Source organism: Arctopsyche grandis, chromosome 7, assembly GCF_051622035.1.
Source record: "Arctopsyche grandis isolate Sample6627 chromosome 7, ASM5162203v2, whole genome shotgun sequence".
NCBI lineage: Eukaryota > Metazoa > Arthropoda > Insecta > Trichoptera > Hydropsychidae > Arctopsyche > Arctopsyche grandis.
In genome coordinates this window covers 6,989,050-7,011,544 of record NC_135361.1, presented here as the reverse complement: position 1 = coordinate 7,011,544, position 22,495 = coordinate 6,989,050, and positions in this window count along the sequence as shown.

Sequence of the window (22,495 nt, the reverse complement as noted above, 5' to 3'; positions counted from 1 at the left end):
TAGCAAATTGCTTATGAATATATAAAAAAGTAACAACTAAAATTATAACTTAATTAACAAAAAAACTATAATTACAAAAAAAAAACTATAATTAGTAACCATAACATAATATCATAATGGAAAACATTACATTTATTAACTTATATATGTACATACATCATCTTCCACATAGGTATCCATTGAGACCCTTCAAGAAAGCACCAATGTTATTAGTAGAGGTAGGACCGGAAGCGTGCCGTTTATTGTTCAATTGTTGTAAATCGTTTGTAAAAAAGGTTGGGCAAACCTTTAACAATGCATTTACAACATTTGAACAATATACAGCCCCCTCAGGGTCCGGGCTTTAGTTATTAGCACTTCTAATGCTCTCAGGAAGGGTATTATATATTTGAAAACCTCTATGAAAAACACCTCCTGCAGTTCTTGCTTTCTTAACTCTGCCTATAATTAATTTATTAAATTTACTAACTATGTAATTATTAAAATATTTGGATAATATATTATTATCTAGCTTATATACAAATTTTAAAGTGCTTAATTTAAGTTATAATATACAACCATTTCAATTCATCTAACGTTCTTGCGTTTCCTCACATTCAAAATTGCACGCATTGCTCTATTCTGCACTTTCTGCAGTTTATCAATACACTATCCACTAAATAGATTGAGCAATGTAGCGCAATATACAGTATGAGGCCGTAAAATACAATTATATATTTATTTTGTGTAGATTTTTTTATTATAAACTGAATAATTTATATTAAAAATTGAGAATGAACATTAATAAAAATATAATGGAAACGTGTACGATATCACTGAATTTATATGATTTATTTTATTTATTTCAATTTGAATAATTCAAATGATATGAATGCAGATCTACGATTCAAGTTTTTAAATTACATTTTTAATCATTTTAAATGAAAAATTATACAAGCGAACGACATTTCGAACGAATCGTACAAAATCACAACAACGGTAGCTTTTCTGATAATTTACATTTTTACTGGAGAATCCATTTAAATTTCCACCGAAAGGCAACAGTTAACAATCGAACGATACAATTCGAATGTAAATTATCCAAAGTTTCGGTTAATTTTAAAGGTTTTAATCAAAAATAAAGCGTTCGCGAGCACGCAACGTACCCTATAGAGAGGTCTATATGTAGCAAATGAACCGGGGGGGTTTATCGGCGCACTATATCAAACGGCTAACTCGGTTCATCGGCACCTGGGCCTTTGTTAGTCTCGTGTGCAAATTAAAAATCGAGCTAATTGTCGTTGTACATGTCGTATATTTCCATTTTCATCGAACAATTTCGAAGTTCCCCTCGCCCGGTCAGTGTTAATGGATGTATATTAAGTTCTCATTGTGATTTTATGTACGGCTATCACGCCATCCGGGTGTTTTAAAAGAAAGATTTTAGGTATACACACACACACACACCCACAGCCATACTGATAGAGATATAGACGAGGCAAAAAAGAGAGAAACGTTTTGTAATAATGACCCTGGAATATCTATAAGCTGGGGGAAAATAGCAACGCTACTAATCTACGTGCGTCCGAACACAATGTACTCGTTAATACGTAGAGAATGACCCCGGCTACCCTGGGTAATAAGACCGGTCATTATTATATTCTTTTTACAACAAAACCGCAAATGAGTCGTGCCCAGGGTACCCGGGGGCCTTTATTATCAAAGTGGGGACCATTCCGAGGAATCGCCGCGAAAATTGATAAAAAAAAACGCCACTGTTTTGTATCTGGTATGCTGTGTGTGATTCGACGCAGAGCTTTTCCTTGAGCGCTTTGAGAAGATTGCACAGGTGTGATTGTAAGAGTTTGAAAATATAGATATTGATAGGTTGTAGAGATTATTAGTGTAAATCATATTTAAAAAAAAGTAAGAAGAGGTTAGTAAAAATGACTTTTACCGACGTCATCAGAGTGGTCCTTACTTTGCCGAATTTTTTTTTATTTTATTAGTTTATCAGTCCTTTGCATGTGTGTCTGAATATTTAAGTCAAATATTTTTGTTTTAAGGACTTAGAATGAACATAAAAATATAAACAAATAACGTCTCAACTCCATAAAAGGGCATAGACTGTAGACAAAAAAAAAAAATCACATCCATTTTATGTTGCTGTTAGTTTTAAATCTTTTAATGCTTATTATTAGTCAAAAAATCAGACTATGAGATGCTTACTAGAAGACTTTTATTTAGTAAGAAGCTGAAAAAATGAAAACTTTTCAGAAAAAAGAGGATCACGATATTTACATAAGTCTTATGTGAACATGAAAATTATATGTAAAGTAAGATGATTATTTAATCACATATGATTGACTGATATATGTATGTAAAGAAATCAAACTATTGTAATATTTTATTAAAAAAGTTTTAAAAAGCTCATACAAAATCTTATATTAATGTATTTGTATGTATGTATGTATGTATGTATGTAGGTTAAGTTGATATAATGAAGAAAGTGAAAAGATTAAAATGGCAATGGCTCAGTCACGTGGCTGGAAGAATGGACCAACGGTGGATAAAAGAAGTGCTGGAATGTTATATAAAAGGGTGAAGTGAAGGCTGCGATAAAATGGGTAAATAAAATCAGAAATGACGAATTTGTTGACGAATGGAAGTGAGTTGGAGAGGCTTTCATTCAGCAGTGGATGGTGAATGGCTGTAAAAGATAATGATGATGATGGTGTAGATTTAGATAAATATGTACAATACAAATAATGACCTTTTATAATTGTATAATATTATTTCATTTTTCCATTATGAAAATGATTACAAGATCTTCAAGAAACGATAATGAATCGATAATATGGCAAACGTGAATCCCTAGATTAATTTTTCATATTAAAAATAAATTACATACATATGTGCGGCAACAATAAAGTTGTTTTTAAATATAAATGTATATTCAATCTCAAGACATTACATAATTTCATGTAATTAATCCACTAATTACACAATATTTTGCCTTGATAAGATAAACACATCATTCACGTCACACAAAATCAACCGGTTGACGACCATCACCGCTTAAATTGTCGATTACAATAATAAAAAAAGGCAAAATAAAAAATAAAAAAACTCGTCCGCGTAACAAACGGCTCGCACCTGTTATCCGAAGACACATCTCCGACATAATTGTTTAATAAGGGAGCGTTTACACGCATGTCGAATGTCGAAATTAAAATAATAATTTCTCGGGATTCGCCCACCGCTTTGTGTACTCACTTTACGCCTATTTAGCGTGTGTGCAATTATATCGTTCAAAAGAAAATAAACGTCGTAAAAAAAATTGCACGTTCGTAGTTATACGCTCGAATGCCGCAAAAATGCACTATGATTCTCTCTCTCTCCCAACGAGACAGACATGCATTATTTTAAATTGTATTCCTTACATGTGTACCTATGAACGAACGATGTTTTGAAATCAAACAATGGACTTTACACGTGTCTTCAGTCAATCGTGATAGTTTGATAAACAAAAAATACAATTATGTTGTATCGAGCAAGAAGACAAGTATTGTTTCAAGCGTCTGAGAACAATTTGAACGTGTTTTGATGTTTGAATATAATTTAACACGCGTTTAGATCGTCGAAGTGAACCAATTCTGCGTAATATATACAACAAAAAAGGTTGATTTTCATATGGAATTTAAATTTAAATTTTGACGTAGAATTTCTTTAGTCGTGAGAGTGGATATTAGCAGTATGTAGTCGCGATAAAAAATGCTATTTTTGAAATCAATATAATTTTGAGTTTATCACTCGCATAGCAATTATATTTTCATTGATTGATAGAGCAAACATGAAGCTTTATAATAATAGTAAAGTTGGCCAGGTGAGTTATTAGTTTAAGTTGTACTTAAATGTACAAAAATTTGTATGAAATCTAGTGAATAGCCGGTAAATGTGTAATTCTTCGTTTAAAAGCTTACAATTCGGCAGCCGTGTTTATAATATATGATTAAATAGAATGTAATAAATTAAAATACGTTTGTTATTTAAGCATATTACTTGAAGTTTTTTGTCATTTGACATTTGAACTTTCTACTCGTATGCTTGAACTTTCTACTGGCGTTCGACAAGTGTGCGAAAATGGCAAAGTTAGTATGAAAATTTTCGTTTTAATTGACAAATTAAGATTGATTTACGCTGCCCAAAGCTTTTTAGAGAAGTGGTCCGGAAAAAAGCGGTAGTTTTTAGTAAAGTTGTCGGGAAAACTGGGCGCTTTTCCGAGGAAAGCGCGCGGTTCTAATTGCGGCCCAGACAGCGCCGCGACCATGTGTAATCAGAACAAAAGCTTTCGTCCATAATAAGTTTTGAACTAATCGATAGCCCCCCCACACACACATTACACCTAAAAGGTTTTGCCTGAACCCACCCCCTGCCACCCACCCACCCGCAGTTTGCCCCTCGTCCCTTGTATGACTTTGGTTTTATAACCGAAACATAATTAGGCGTGATTATAAGTAGCCGATAGATGTAGTTGCGCGGCGCGCCATTATTTTTCCCTCATAACCTTATTGTTGGACGAGCAACAAAAGAAACTTTTGTGTTAAAAGAAACAATGGGAACCCGTTACGGGGCTGCGGCAGGGATTGCCAACCTCAGACACACGTACGTCCCAATAATAATAATAATAAAAAAAGTACAAACGTATCGCGAGCGTTCATCAATCAAATCAATCGACAAGATTAATGAATCATTATATACATACATTAACATTCTTACTATTTCACATCGAAGGATTAAATTAAAATTCGCAACTTCTGCTTATTATTAAACGCTGTAGTAAAATTTCTTTTCATAATATTGTGTCCGGTCAGTCGTGACCCATTGTTTAGTTTCACGTGTGTAAGGGTGACCGTTTCGACGTGGGACATTTTATTATTATTGTAATTATGAAAAATCCCCACCCCTATTTTTTTTTCTTGTACCAAAGACGTGATGGATTGGGTCGGTGCTTTCTAATTAAATCCCTTATGAACCGTCGAATTAACATATTCCGTACGAGTGAGTGGTGAAAGCTCTTAGTATCGCTCGTAATACGATGCTTGATTATTTTCACAAAGGAATTCGGTGAAATTAAATTTTTAATGGAAAAGCTCTCCGTATACCATTAAAGATGTTTAATATATATAAGTTGGATGCCTTTTATATTTTAATATACATATTGTACAACGTTTTACATAAATATGAAATTATAGTAATACATTGCTGAATAATGTCAAAAAAGTTGAAAATTAGTCGATATGTGTACTCCAAATCTAGTAAAATCGTTCATATTTATTTATTTATTTATTCTTAAATACTTGGGAAAGGCGGCAAAGACCCAAAATCCCAATCTGTTTTAAATACAAATATGAAATAAGATAATGAAAAAAATTAAGTAAAATAAAATTCAACAAATAAAACCGACAAGAAAATATTAACTACCCAAAATAGACGAAAATAAAACAAAACAACATCATAAAATACAAAAGATAAACTAAACAAAAGTTACTAGGAGATTATCCCAAACTTTAGCCATTGTACTTGAAAAGAAGGATTCTCTAATTATTTTTTAATAAATATTTTTGGAGTATATGATATTTTTACTCCAATTTTTTTAAATTGTTCATATTTGAATAAAATATGTGTAATATATCATAAATATCATAATAGCGTAAAATACTATATAATACATGCGTATGTAAAATTTTTATATTTATTTCTATAAGCTTCTGGAAGCCAAATAATGACATAGGATTAAAAATATTAAATATACATATGTATATATAATAAATACATGCATAGTTCAGCGTAGAAAATATATTAAAACAAATTCAAATGTAGTAAATGATGATAAATCAATACCTATAGTATTATATATTTCAAGCGTTTAAAAGTCAATTTAAAAGACTGATATAATCAATTAGAACAACAAATAGAAATTTGGATAAACCTTACAATTGAATTGAATATTTGTATTTATTTTTATATTAAATACAAATTTAATTCTTGATCAATTGTCGATGTTTTGAACCACAAAAAATCCATTAATATGAAACGAATCTTGATAAAGTTACCCTTGAAGATTGGTACATTTTCATACCGTTGCGGACACGTCATCATTATATTATAAAAACGAGCATGTATCCATTATATTGTTACGTATGAATAAGTAATTGATCAAAGTAACCCTTGAATGCCCGGTGTATGTGCATATATACATACATATGAACATTTTAGCTATTTTTTTCCAACATATACACTTACAGACGACAATTAAAACCGGTTCCTATTCAGAAACAGTGAGAGAGAGAGAGAGAGAGTCCACTCGTGAAATCAAACGCTGTGAATCGTGTCCTTTGGCAATGTAATCACTTGTGAATCCTTGTTTGGGCAAGCCCGTCGAACGAAAAAAGCAAAGGGGGACCAAAGGATAGACTAATCCCGGTCTTTGACACGAGAGGCTCGCATTAAAAAACGACCGAGGGTTATAAATTTATGGTGTTTTGATTTCCACGTATGCGCGTACTTGCATATGTACATATATTTATCATGTGTGCATAAGTGCACGGTGAAATGTGCCGTTGCACATTCAAAGCAAAACAAATAGGCTTTTACGCTTTTGTAATTCAACAAATAATAGCGCGTATTAGAAAATGCACAATTGTCGTGCACCGGTAGTTGCAGTTGGATCGTCATTAACTTAAAATAATGACTGCAACTCGTCTTGAACAACTGCATCGCGTAATTATGGACATTTGCAAAACCGCTTTGCATTATACTCTTATACTGCTCAAATCAAATTATGTCTATTCCGCGTACGTCTGCCGGCATGTTTTATTCGCAAAGTTCACCAGTGATCGTTTTATGCGATGTATGGTGATGATTAATTGGATTTATTTTTATGGAAATGTAATGAATGGATTGCTTCGTTTTCGAACGGCTGATAAGAACAATGGAAAATTGTAGAAATGTATTCGTTTGACGAAAAATTCATACATGTAACTACATATGTTTATAAGAAAAATATGATAGATGGTGTAAAAATTTATTGAAGGAGCTTTACACGTATTTATTATTATATAAATAAAAATATTTTTTATCAGAATAAACTTCACTTTATCTATGAACTTATTGGTGAAATTGTCATGTCATTAAATATTGATGCTCAAGTTTTAAACATCTCTAACTTTATAAGAACAGAAAATTCATAAAAGATCTAGTACATTTTTTTTATAATATGTTCATCCTTTTTTTTCTGCATTTATAATTTGGATCTATTTAATTGTTTAACTTATTCATATACATACGTATGTATGTATGAATGTTCATAGTAGGGTTTCAATTCCCGGGATCGTTCCCGGATTCTCGGGACATAGTACATATACAAACATATATTTATAGAATTGTCTTTGGCCAGGAAGGTGCATTGGGTTTACCTGTTAGGCCTTCTTGGTGTAAATTAAATAAAAAAATAAATGAAAAAATAAAATATGATGTAACAAAAAATTTATTTTCAATTTAGTTTATACTTTTTAATATAAAATTTATTTATTTACTAATATTTAAAAAAAAAAGTTACAATATTAAATACTTAAATGGAAAAAATGTAATTATAAAAGTAAATTTATTTGAAATAGTTAACATATTTAAATGAGAATCCGAAAGCCTATATTTGGTACAAATATTCTACATAGATTTTGTACAAATGATATACATAAATTTGGTACAAATATTCTAGATTTAGTACAAATATTGAATATTTGGTACAAATATTCTAGATTTGGTACAAATATTCTAGATTTCGTACAAATATTCTAGAGTTGGTACAAATATTCTAGATTTGGTACAAATATTCTAGATTTGGTACAAATATTCTAGATTTGGTACAAATATTCTATTTTTTTTTTATAAATATTTCCAGCAATGGAAATAAATCTTTCAGTTTCAGTTCAGAGTTAAAAGGGACGATTTTTTTTAACTTTCCATTTTTCCCCTGGTCAGCCTGTATTTAAGTTATTTTGTATATTTTCTTTGATAGCTTCTTATACTTCATTCACCGTCAAATATCGTATTGCATACATATGTATGTATAACACTTAGAGAACATTTTGATTCAAATATTATTCGAGACATGAATTCCCGGGATGAGCCGGGTTAGGAATCCTAAAAACACATTTTTGAAAAATTACCCACTTGAGGAATTTCCTTAGAATTTTAATTTCATATTTAAATTATTGTCTTGAACATATTTGTTTTTATTGAAATTTATCACGACCCATATTTCTACCTAATTTTCGGTTAAGAATCCCTGCAGGATAGGTGGTGAGGTCAATAGAAGCGATCCAGTATTGGTTCTCCCTGAATACTCGGCTTGAGGCATTTTAATCTGACCAAAGTAAGCTTAAGTTTTAACCTAGCGAAGAGAGGTGGAGTGAAATGTTTTAGCAAAAAGCTTTTTTATAATGAGTGGATGGGCACATCGGTCCTTTTCGAACTGCAGACTAACAATTTAGTCTTAGAGTAATATTATAGCCGCCGTCTAATGACGGCCATTGTGGGAAAGTCGACTTTCCAACAATCCATTGCATCGGCAACAACAATACAATTACGCCATGTTTGCTTAAGTACGCTCTAAATACTATGGTGTTTCTCACAAGCGGAGCGTGATAAGTCGCCAGGGGTAACACAACGTCGGGTCCGCGAGCGTTTAATGAGCCGAATGAGCAGGGAGGGAATAAAAAGAATGTTTCAAATTACATGAATCGAGAAGCCACTTCCGGTGTGCACTTTATTTATTTTTTTCCTTGTTATTTTTTAATACACGGCAATTATGGGAATATACATACATACATATGAGTACGTTCCAGTTCACGAGGAAAAAAGGACACTGGCCGTTTGAAACGTTAACGAGACAAGTGCAGATTTGATGTGATATGTCGTAAAGTAGCCAACCGTGCAAATTTCATATGGCTTTGTTCTAAAAGAGACCATTTTTAGATCGAAGAGTGAAAAATTTGGTTGAAGCTCGAGAATGTTAATAGTTAGTTCACGATAGTTTAAACGTTCTGTATTGTCGTTTGAGTAATGAAATTTAATCACATACATTTTATAGGTATGAGTAATTATCACTAATGAAACTGGCTACATAGCTTATTTTATTGTTGAATATATGCTATGATTTCGATTATTATGGATTGGATTGTTATGATTTCGATTAGCTTTACTTCTATTAAATGTGGACAGCTAGAGCTCGTTGATTCTACATAAATGTCTCATCTGATTTGATAAAGCCGTGTCTGTATATGGATGCTAAAATCTAATATATAATTTCGAAAGAGACTTTGTATGTAAGTATGTAAGTGTATAAATATGTAATGTTGGATGGTAACATCGAAAGCAAATCGAATTTTCTATGACGATTCGATATATTTTGTTTCGATTCAAATAAATTTAATAAAAAAATAAAATTAATATTTACTATTAGATTCGCCATGTTTAAACTGTTTATATTACAAATACTGAGCGAAGCCGGGTAAAACAACTAGTTTATTATAATTTTCAAAGAAAGCTTTAAACTCTTGATAAACTTAAACATATCTACATAACAAATATGGAAAATGTCAAATTTTTGTATTTAATAATATAAAAATCAGACAAAACGAGTGCTTTTCGATTTTGATGGTTTGGTAAGACCATAACCAGCAGCATAAACTAGTTGTTAGCATATAATGCTGTGAAAAAATTGGTCACGGATTCAAATCCCACTGATTTCTGTTAGCCAGACCTTGGATTTGTGACTCCAGGTCGATCTGAGTATTCCAAATTATCTGAGTTTCATTGAAACGGTTCTAAAAAATTGCCAAACTTACCTATTTTCTCACATACATATGTCGAGTTTTGAGCAATCTCGAATTTCGCTGAATTGTATAAATACAAAAAATGTAGATAGAAAAAATATTAACACTACTTTCTTCTACTCTGTTTTTGTTTATTGGCTTATTCTAATTAATTAAGATCTAATTAATTAAGATTATTTATATTACAGCATCATTAAACAAAGATCAATTTCCTAAAATCATATTTTATTTTTATTACAGTCCGAGTTGAATGTATGTAAATCGAAATCAAACTATATACGTACGTTGTTTTTGATACACTCCCACGCTAATGTACGGTTGAAAAATTTAGATCAGTTGATTAATAATTATTCGAATGATTGACAATTTTAAATGTAGAGTTCATATTGATGGTTTTATCGTTGACTATATCTAATGACTATATATTTTTTTGTAGTAAACTTTGATGAAAATGAGTAGTATCGTTTTTAAAAGTTATATGTCGGCATATAAGCGCTTTTTTCATTCGTATAATTTTGTATGTAAAATGGTACAATTACCTGCCTTCGGTTTATCGTTCTTGAGATCTGTAAGATGTCGGCATACACACACACCGTGAAAACGGTGGGCAATTAAATCTGCATTAGGTGGTCAATAATTAAACGTTGAACGTGCATAATTATGACAAACAAAACGCGCGCGTAATTGTTTTTTGTGCGTAGCGAACGAACGCAAACGGCCATTAACTCGAATTATCGTCGGTGCAATTGTAAGCAATTAGCTCTCAAATATCGCTGTTTTATTTAAAATAAAAAGTAAAAATTAAAAATTGGAATAAGTAGCAAATTTCTGGTGAAGTTTCAGAACTAACAAGTGCCGTTTGATGCACTTTTTCGCAATCGAAATTGGTGCTGAAATTATTTTTGTGTTTTTATATGCAAGCTGTTAATGTATATCCAGCGTCTAGTGGTGAGTATTGTATTCTTTCGTGCAAGGTGTAATGGGATCGATTCCCACTAGAGTCTCATTGTTGACCATAACTTGGTTTGTCGACGTCGATCTTTTCTTATCAGAATTTGCCAATTTTTCTGATTTTCATTGAAACGGTTCCTGTAAAATTGGCTTTTCCTCTCCAATTTTCTATTGCAAACCTCGAGTTATTGTTATATCTCAGGTTTCGCCAGATATATCTCCATAGATTTCTCTGTGGATGATTATTGAATGTAAAAATTCGTATTGTTACATGAAAAATGTTAATGATCGTATTCTTTACGATGTTTGCAATGTCTGACCACAGATTGCAGGTGTTCTTTCGATTTACATGTGTTTGTATGTAATAATTATGTATTTAATATATGTAATATATAATTTCTTGAGTCTTAATGTGTTTAGCACACTCGCCGCTTTGAAGCAATCTGTTAGGCGAGTGTGCATGATTAATTAATTAATAATTATAATAATTATCACATGCAAACATATGTAAATCGAAACAACACCTGAAATCTATGGTCAGGCATTACAAAAATCGTGTATGTACAATACGATCAATAACATTTTTCATGTAAGAATACGAATTTTTACATTCAATTACCATCCACAGAGACATCTATGCAGAAAAATCTGGCGAAACCTGAGATATAAAAATATCCCAAGGTTTGCAATAGAAAATTGGAAAGGAAAAGCCAATTTTACAGGAACCGTTTCAATGGAAATCAGAAAAATTGGCAAATTCTGATAAGAAACGATCGACCTCGACAAATCAAGGTCTGGCAAACAATGAGACACTAGTGGGAATCGAACCCGTGACACCTTGCACGAAATAATACAACACTCACCACTAGACCACGCTGCTGGTTAAAGCAAATATAGCAAAGTATTTCGAATACTAAGAAAAGATCATGGATCAAAGCATATATCATATGTATATATGTATTGCATATTTCGTATGCTTTTATGACTCATCACTATAATCGTACTCTAGACTCATCGTGAATTAATTAAGACATTATTTAGACATGAAATCAAAATAACAATGAGGCTTTATTTGGGAATCTCCGCTCGCCGGAATAATTATACGCGTGTCGGAATTAGTAATTAAATGCCTTCTTCCTGCCTCTGATGATGTACGGCGGCTATTGTATAAACATTAACCAAAAAGGGGGTGGACGGGGACGACGGGCATGAGGGGGAGGGTGAGGTGGGATTTAGCCATGACTTACAACTTTTCTCTGCAATAAATACACCATCTATCTTGTTGGTTGGCGTGCGATGATGAGTGGTGGTTGACTGAGCAGGATGTTTATTTTGTTTCCCGATTTACTTCCGGCCATCCTCCACACTTTTGACCGGCTATAAATAATTCAAGACGATAAAGAACAGCCAAATCAAACAATGGAATCTCATTATTGGAAATTAAGCCGGCAATCATGTTACAAATTCGTTTTTCGGGTAACTTCAGTGCAATAATAAGTAATAAGTATTTACCCAATATTTAATCGCCATAATTCTTTATCAACTCAAAATAAAATAAAATTATATCGCGCGCTCATATTACCATTATTAACCCTATGCTTCACCTGTATGGAATAACGCCTCGAATACTAACCTTTCCAAACTCCAAATAATACAAAACAAATCCCAAAAAATAATTTATAATACACCCATATACACTAACTTGAAAAAACTGCATGCCATAAATAATAATCCGTTTGCTACAGACATTACTAACAAACAAACCAGTAGATTTTATGACAGAATCACTAATAACCATACTAACACACTTGTGAAGGCTCTCGGTGATTACAAAGAAATGTCTATACCCTTCAGGTATAATCACAGATTAACTAAACACAATCTGCTTTAGGTCATCGACTTTAGATAGTCTCTAATTAATATTATGTATTAGATGTATTATGAGCATTTATAAGAATTGTAAATAGGTTTTTGAGCCCTTTTTCCTTTTATGCTGTACATTAACATTAGAATAATATAATACTGTGATTACTAACCAAATTAAATTAAATTGTAAAATAGAAAATGATCAGTAAATCAGTATCAAGATCAATTTAGAAATAATAAAAAGCATTTAAAAATCAAATCAAAGTAATAAGTACGCATATATTGTGTAGTATTAAAATGTACTTTGACGATATTCAAATGAATATATTCGCTTTGATTCCACGAATAATTTATGATCGATACATTTGGCATAGGTAGTTCCAAAGGGACTTACATATTATATGAATCATTTTGGAATTAGGGAGAAAAATATGCTAAATTATTCTATTGGTCAGCTAAAATGCTCTTACCAATAGTAGTTGAGTGCTTTGCATATATTAGAGGTTCAGATTTAGAGTTTACTTGCAGCAAAGACTGATGAAATTAAGTAAAAGTAAATTTGTATAATTTTATACGATTGATATTACGTTTTTTTTTGCAATATTGAATTTGTTTTTGAGGAAATTAAACCCGTCGCTTAGATAATTAAATTGACGGAAATTAAACTTCGAAGATGTCAACTTAGACTCACAAGTTATATAACCAATTCGAGTATTATTATTGCATTATACAACTAAGTCGTTGTTAGAAACATAATTTCTACTACTTCTTTCCTCAATCGCATTGCTTTTTTGTCTCATATTTAATTCAGTATAAATATTATTTAACACTTGAAAAGTGTACCTATCTCTAAGCTTGTAAATTAATTCATAAATCCTATCTTCATAAATAGTTTAAATAAGACATAACATAACCATATTCAATATATTACATTATTGCATAAGTTCTTGCCCGTTTATCGTTGAAAATGTATGAAAAGCGGGCACAAACTTACGCAATCGTCCGATAGAAATAGCAAAATCTTCAAATGTAATCAATTTGTGTAAAGATTTATCAACAGAAAATTCTAGCGATAAGTTTCTTGGTATAAAGACTCTCTCTTGTGATTTATTTATTTTTAAATTAAAATTATGTCAGTAAGACCTAACAAGTAAGCCCAATACTTTTGTCGTATCAGTTTTACAGAGACGAACAACTTGTCTACCAATGGATAAGTTTTTTTTATTCTAAAATTGCATGTGGAAAAATTATTTAAGATTTTTCACTATACTTATATAATTTCATTAGACGATAAAATAGTAAAAATAATAAATAATTATTTATATTTAGGTCAAATAAAAGACATATCTAGTAAAGAAGAAGAAATAGAGAAACGTATGAAATTAAGATGGAGTGCATTTGGACAAATTGATGTTGTTTTAAAATCAAAAATGTCACTTTTCAAAAATGTGTTTTGCCAGTGATGACGTATGAATATGAAACTTGGACATTAAACACCAGGTTGCTATACAAAGTCCAATGCACTCGAAGAAGTATGGAACGTTCTATGCTTAGCATAACGAGGAAAGACGGGAAATGGAATACAATACGAAATACGGATAAAAAGTATGACAAGGGTAGTAGATATAGTGGATATAGTGGATAGAGTGAAAAGATTGAAATGAAAATGGGTGGGCCACATGGGTAGAAGAATGGATGAAAGGTAGATTAGATAAAATAAGTGCTAGAATGGTACCCGAGAGAATGCAAAAGGATAAAAGTTAGACAAAATAAGGAAAATGTGTGGGGTGAGTTGGATGAGAGTTGTGCAAAAACAGAGACGAGTGGAAGCGTATTGGAGAGGCTTTCATCCAACAACTGAATGGCTGTAGATGATGATGATGATGTCTGTGTTGTGTCTCTCGCTTTGATAAATTTCGTAGCCAGAGATTTATCAACATACTTGTTTGCCATTTTAATCGGTTAGACTTATTTTAAAAATAATAGCGGAAGTGTGTGGGGTGAGTTGTGCAAAAACAGAGACGAGTGGAAGAGTGTTGGAGAGACTTTCATCCAACATTAATCGGTTCGACTTATTTTAAAAATAATAGCTGAAGTACCATTGTCTTCTAAAATTTTTCAACGATATTTCATATCGATGTTTAAAGCCTTTTTTCGAATTCGTTTCGTGTTTTGATCAGGCGATAAGATCAAACCGTTCACGTTTCCCTTTACTCGCGCGCGCACGTATTAATTTTATCATTTAAAAAACACAACGCTTACAATTCCGAATAATTACATATTAGGCGGTCTCCTACACCCCCACGCTCCCCCGTATCCCGCCATTGTTGTACGTAAACGTTTTTTACGTGTTTTTCGCATTATAAACGTCGCACGCTGAAATAATTACGCCGGCGCCCCACAGTCTCGATAACAATGGACGAAAAAACGTATCATTATCGGATATATGTACGTACTACATGTGTAATGATGACATTTTAATTACCATTGATTTGTCACGCATCGCGTGCCTCACCGTCTCGCAGTGCGGAGCGGTCGCGTTCCGCGGTACGTAATCGAGAGAAAGTTTAACTCGATTTGTTTTGTTGATTTTTTTCCTTCTAATCTGATCGTTGATTACGGTCGTTCGACGGCAAACAATGCAACGCAATTAAAGTGCAATCGACGACCAGGTGGTGTGTTTTCTGTTGCGCAAATGCTTCGAGTGTACTCTACTAAAGAGTATAGGTACTATGTAATTAAACTCCTCCAACTATATATGTATGTATAGGGCTTCATATAAAATCTTTTGGTGAAAGTTTGTCTATAAAAGTACGTGCAAACTATAAATTTTTGTTAAGTAAAGGTTTCTATTGAAAATCTAGGTCGCAGATTAAAAGCTTGAATGCTGAAACCGTCAATTGAATTTGATTTCAAATATGACCTTTAGAATGTATGTATGTATGTACATACATTCTACATACATATGTACATATGTACATATGTATGTAGATACATGAGTGGTTTTCAAGTGAGGCCACTAGACAACTTTGTTGCGACTACCATTCTACGAAAAGCATAAGAGTGAGAATTGATTATACTTCTAGATGAAATCTCAAAGAAAGTCGTGAAAAATAGGTTTATTACATACCTCTTCTTATTTTTATTCATATTTTGTCTGCAACGGGCGTATTTCAAAATATAGTTTTCTTATAATTAAAAAAGATAGACTTTTGAGCATTTTTTCCTATTTTGCTAACTAACACTAGCATAAAATAAGAAAATACTTAAAATACAAAATAATTGTAAAATAGAAAATGATCAGTAGATCAGTAACTATTATAATGGACCTAAGACGTATTTTGAACAAAATTTATAAACAAATAAAATAGCATTTCAAAATCAAAAAATTAAATTAAAATATTCCCCAGTAAAACAAAGTCTTGTTTATTTATTTATTATTTTACATAGATATATACCAGAAAGGCTTGACAGGGAGACCCAGTTATTTATTAGTTTATTAAAAATTCCGGCATTATTGAGAATATTTTATTTCGAAATTTAAAAATCAACCTCTCTTTCAAAAAAGTAATTTATAATATCTTTAATTACATCGGAAAAAAATTGTCTAGATAAAATTTCGCCTAAAAATAACTTATGTAAGGGTATTAATTACTAGAATTATTAGTAAAAAATCTTAAATACATTTTCAATTCGTGAAAATGTATTTCAATGAAAATGTATTTCGTGAAAATGTAATATCAATTAAATACATTTTTCAAGTGTCAAAAATACACCTTTTTTAAAATCGCTAATGATATTTTTTTTTTGACTTGTTGATTGTTTTTTTTGTCCTAATCGTATGAAGATTATTATCCGATTAATTATATATGCACGTGTATAATTAATATATTTAGTATATATGTATATATATTTATATGTATGTACGTGTATTTACAACTGATTGGACTTGATTAATCAAAATCACTTGTTAAATGTTTTCAGTTAAACTATTACTGGCTATGTTAATTAATATTAAAATTCCGGAAATAATAAAATCATATTAAATTTTAGTCTACGTTGATTTAGCACAGGAAAAAATAATTTTTCTTATGGCAAGAATTTGCACTGCAACAAGAAAAGCTATATTTTTTTTATGTAATTAAATGAAAACTAGATTTTGCCAAATGTATGTGTATGTATAACTCTACTTTTAATCAATATTAATTGATTTTTTTACATACCTCCTTTACGTTTTTTAACTTTGTTTGCGTCACTTTCAAAATATTTAACTATCGTCAAAAAATTTCCTTGATAATATACTCGTACTTGTACTTATAATACACATACATAATGAATTAATAATCACGTGTCTATAATGAATTAATAAGCACGATTTGGGACAAGACTAAATCAGCATTCGGAAATAATCTGCTAAAGCTCACAACGGTTGTTAGTTGCTTTGTTATTTATTATTGCAATTTAGCGATAAAGCCGTATACATATACTCGAATTTTAACTGTCTTAATTCTATTGCATTATTATAAAATCGTATTTGAAAGTACAGTATGTTAAAGATTGATATTGATAATTTTTGAAACAAACACGCACATTGATTTATAACTTGTCGTTATCTTCAACTTATCTCAAATGTTATTTGACTTTCATTGTTACAAATTACTATAAGAAATTATCAATCAAAGGTACGATATTAGAAGTCAATAATGAGCGGCGATTGAAATCGCATCGACCGTGCAGCGTCATAATAGGATTTATGACATTCCTAAGTAGTACTCGTCCATTATACTCTTTCGTATGTATAAATATACATACATATATACATATACATACGTGTTTTAAGTAGCCGTTAGTGACAGTGCAGTTGGGTGTTATTCGGTTAAAGCAAAAGTTACGGCGTTATCTAAATGAGACATCTTTCGTTATATAACCTAACTTAATTAAGAACTCGCCAGATGAGATGGCCGTGGCGGGAGGAGAGGGGTTGGAAGGATGGGCCAGGGGTATGGGGAGGGGTCCATATAAGTTTCCCACAAGGGTTGGACTCGGAAGTATAATTATTATATTCTTTTAGTGCGACGACGCTCGCCACATTAATAACAACCCCCCAACACATACCAATTTCTACCCGGACGTTTATTATTATTATATACGGCAAAAGTTTTTTTAATAATGAATTTATATTATGTATAATATGTCTGGGGGTGTGTTCTTGGGAAATTTCGATGGTCGTTTTGTGTCCGGTTGTATTTAGTTTGATTGAATTTGGAGCGTGCGTGATTTCGGTCTAGGTTGTCTCGTTTCATTATTAAAGTTTAAAGGGGATCGGATTCAGTGCAGGTGCGGCCCTGGCCGATGCCGCAGGGGCCATCTTCTTAATCTCTTGCTTAATTACATTTTGCGGGACACTTTTTTTTTACTATTTTAGTTCCTCCGCGCTTCCACAACTTGCCAGACTGGACGGTGTGTGTGTGTGTGTGGGGGAGTTTTTCCGCACGGGGAAAAAATTGCGATTTTTCCTTCTCTTTGCTGACCAAATCGTATTTAATTTAAAAGTTTAAATTGCGAATGGCTAAATATATACCTAATTGTGTACATTGTTTTCGTAGAAGTCGAAACGTCAATGAGAGAACAGTAATTCAAACAAATATATATATATATATACATATATATATATATATATATATATATATATATATATATATATATATATATATATATATATATATATATATATATATATATATATATATATATATATATATATATATATATATATATATATATATATACATATGTATTAATATGTAATTATATATGTATTAATATTTAATTACATATGTATTAATATGTAATTAGATATGTATATGTATTTAACTTTTATTAACTAAGCATTCGATTTTTTTTTAAATGTTATATAATATAATATATGCAAATATATTTAGTATTTATATTTTAGTTTGACGTAAAATAAGTTATTGTTAATAACGAGTGAGTAAAAGTTTTATGTGCGAGTATAATTACGAGGGCTCAATATTTTATAAGAATTTTTCGTAATCAAACATGTGTATAATAAAATATGTAGGTCTTTTCGAAATGTCTAATCAATATTCTGGCTGTAGACGAAATATTTATTCAAAAATAAAATTAATACAGAAAAAATCTAAAATAGAATGCTCTCAATTATAATAGAATTGAGAAAATCATATTTATATCGAATTGTGACCCAAAGTATGATATAAGGCTTATTGGACCTTCTTTAATAACCAGCAGCTTGGACTAGTGGTTAGCATATTATGCTTTCGAGCAGAGTGGTCACGGTTCGATTCCCAATAGTAGCTGTCGGCTAGATCTTGGTTTGTGATCGATCATTTCCTGTCAGAGTTTGCCAATTTTTCTGATTTTCATTGAAACGGTTCCTGTAAATTGGCATCTCCTTTCCAATATATCTTGCATATCTCAAGTTATTCAGCGTCTTGAAGCTCGCCAATTTCTAAAATAAAATTCTCCAAAATTTATCCATTTACATACATACATATATCACTGTGGATAATGTTTGTAAGAATTCGCATTGTATAAAATGCTTAAATTGTTTGTATTGTTTCTGTATTAGTACACTCGTCGCTTTGGAGCGATCTGTACAGGCGACTCGTACATGTTCGATTATAATAAAAATAAAAATATGTGTATTGTATTAAGTGTTTTTAATTATTGTATAATCTTCTCAATATAAAACGCCAAGATTTAATTTTCAATATTTACATAATAGTTCAGTAGGTTATAGTGAATAGATTTATACAAATTTATCTTGAAAAATCTCACAGTTTAACGTCACTATGTATAACAATCTTTTTAATTGTTCGATCCTATTTAATTACTTCGACGAAACTATTAACTGATTCTAGGTATCGTAATAAATAAAATAAAAAGGAATGCGTTATATTGGAAGTTTTTTTACAGCTGAATTAAGCCATACTAAAATATTTACAATTTAACTAAGCTTTGATAATTGATTTAATTGCAGGTTTATCTAAGAAAGGGTTTGGATATAATGAAAGAAAAAAATCATATTGGTATTTAAGTACATTTCTATAACGTCCAAAATTCAATATTCAAATTTTCAAAAATATAGATTAGATATTATTAATCTAAGTATATGTAGATACATATGTACATTTATATAGGTAATGACATTCATACAAATACATAATACATGAGACATTCCTTATGTAATGAATCCAATAATGTCGAGGTACAACGAGACATCGATTTTGTGTGCGTCCCCCGGTAATCGCCACTTTCTCCGGGACGGGTGTGGGTGCCAGGCATTTCCCGGGTAAATAAATAACCTAACAAACTAACTAAACTAATTTCGGCGTTCATCTGTCTTTTCCTTTTCCTCCGAACGGTCTTATCCACGTCGGCCGAACGGACCGGCGTTTGGCCACCCCTGAATGCATTTTCTCCGGCGTCTGCCGACTTTTCCGAGGCTTTTCCTCGACTTTTCACACACGCACACACACGTGTGTGTGTGTGTTTTCTCGTCGTCTCACGTGTCCCATAAAAGCTACGCAGTAACGTAGAGCGACTTGTAATTAACCGATGAAATTACGACGGTGGGAGAGGTCTTTGCCAACTTTTTTTTATTTTTATGACACGCGTCTCGAATTTAGCATCGCAACGATGCGTCAATTAGATAAAAAGCGTTTAAAAATATTGCCGAGATAAATCATTAAATTGTACGACGTGAACGCTAATGTTTATATTTAGAAGATTTTTTTTAAATACATACATAGTTCTCGACATGTTGTTTTATTCTAATTAAATTTCAATGAAATGATCTTGATCCTTGGAGGTATAATTTGAATGCATATGTATATCAAATTAAAAAGCGGCATATACATACATACATATGTACATATGTAAACAAAGTATCAATAAAGTATTTTTTTATTCATTAAAACATTTAAAAAATTTCAAGTGGTTTTACTTTAATTTCCATTGAGAAATAATTTCAATTTTGTTATTACTTTTATTTTATATTTTGAATTAAATTTTTACTACGTATTATCTTCTTTTTAAATTAACAGTTTTGTATAGTCATTAAAACCTATGTATGTATATGTACATGCATACATTAAAAATATTTGCATTATTAATTATTATTGCAAAAAAATATATTTAATTTGTGTAATTGTATTTAAAACAATTTTATCGACTTACTCGTATATACAATGTACATACGCGAAGGTATTATTTTACATATTTTTTGTTATTTGTATTATGTATCAACTTTTCATTATATTTTTGCAAAGCTCTTCTAAGCGAGTCCTTAAATTTCAATAGAGTAATAAAAAATATTTTCATGTCATAAAATATAATATTTTATTACATGATTATATCAATTATATTTAGCTCAACGATCGTCAATTATTATATCGCGCTCATATAAAACTGCATCTTACATAAAAAACATAGATAAAGTAAAAAATTAATTAGCATACACTCTAAATAATTATCAATTTATTAAATATTTCATGTAACAATATTTGTGGTATGTGTTCGTGTTTGGACATATGTATGTACATGTGTGTGTGTCGCCATCTGAGATGCGCCATGGCGGCGACATGACGATATCGTCTTCTGTCTTAATTAATATTTACCCCCACCTTCATTGTCCGACTCGTTCCCTCCCCTCCCCACCCACTCACCACCCGCTCATTCAACCCACCCCTTAGACCACCCTCGGCAAACTTATTTCTCTCCTTTATTACCAAACTAATGCGGCGTTCGATCTTCCCCCGCGCTCAGGGGCACCGACTCCACTGCAAAAATTCAGATAGACACAATTCTATATTTTTCATATAAAACACAATCTTGGCTAAGACTCAACTCATTTACAAAAGTTCACAATACAAACAAATGCAATCATGTATTTCATTTCTGAAATTGAACCAAGTTATACGCAACTTTTCCGAACTGTATAATTATTCATCGCTAAATCTCACACTCAACTTTGACCCGATGAAATGCTTACTTATCACCGTTTTATTTTAATTAAATTTTTAACATTTGACGTCTTAAATGTTCCGTTATATATTTTATATATATTTACTTGGTGGGGTTGTGTGTATGCGTGTTCTTGTAGGGATTAAGTTGGTCGCCGCCCTCGCGCGAGCTCGCAGATGTGTGGAAGCATCTTTGATAAGCAACTTTTCCAATATGAAGTTGGTTAATTAATGTCCCCAGACAACTGCCGCCCCGGTTGTTAACCCCGATGGGAAAATAATTACTCGTCGCCGGGAAAACGACCAAATTCATTTCTCGGATGCTCTCTCTCTCTCTCATCTGTGGTACACAATTAGTCGTAAATATGTGTACGCGAGTGCTTAGATACGTTCGCTAATAAACAATTGCTTTGACGCTAATGAATTTCTATCTCTGATTATTTATTGAATAATGTTGTATGTATCTTATGTATAAAAGAACAATATTTCATACTATCAAATTATGCATACATATGTATGTACATAACAATGTGACCAATACGATCAAATAAAGCATTGCTAACTTTTAAAGGACTGAAATGCTTAAGTTTAAATATGAAGCGGCCTAGATGTAGGGGAATTTGACATGTTTCGATATAAAGTACGGTTTGCCAACCCAATGGGTGAGATAGGGTGAGATATTATTAATTACTAAATATCTGGTTGGCTGAAAAATTATTACTGGTGATACAACATTTATATCTAATCGGTGTGTTGAGGAATTTGAATGTGAGTTCAATGAGAACGTGAAAAATA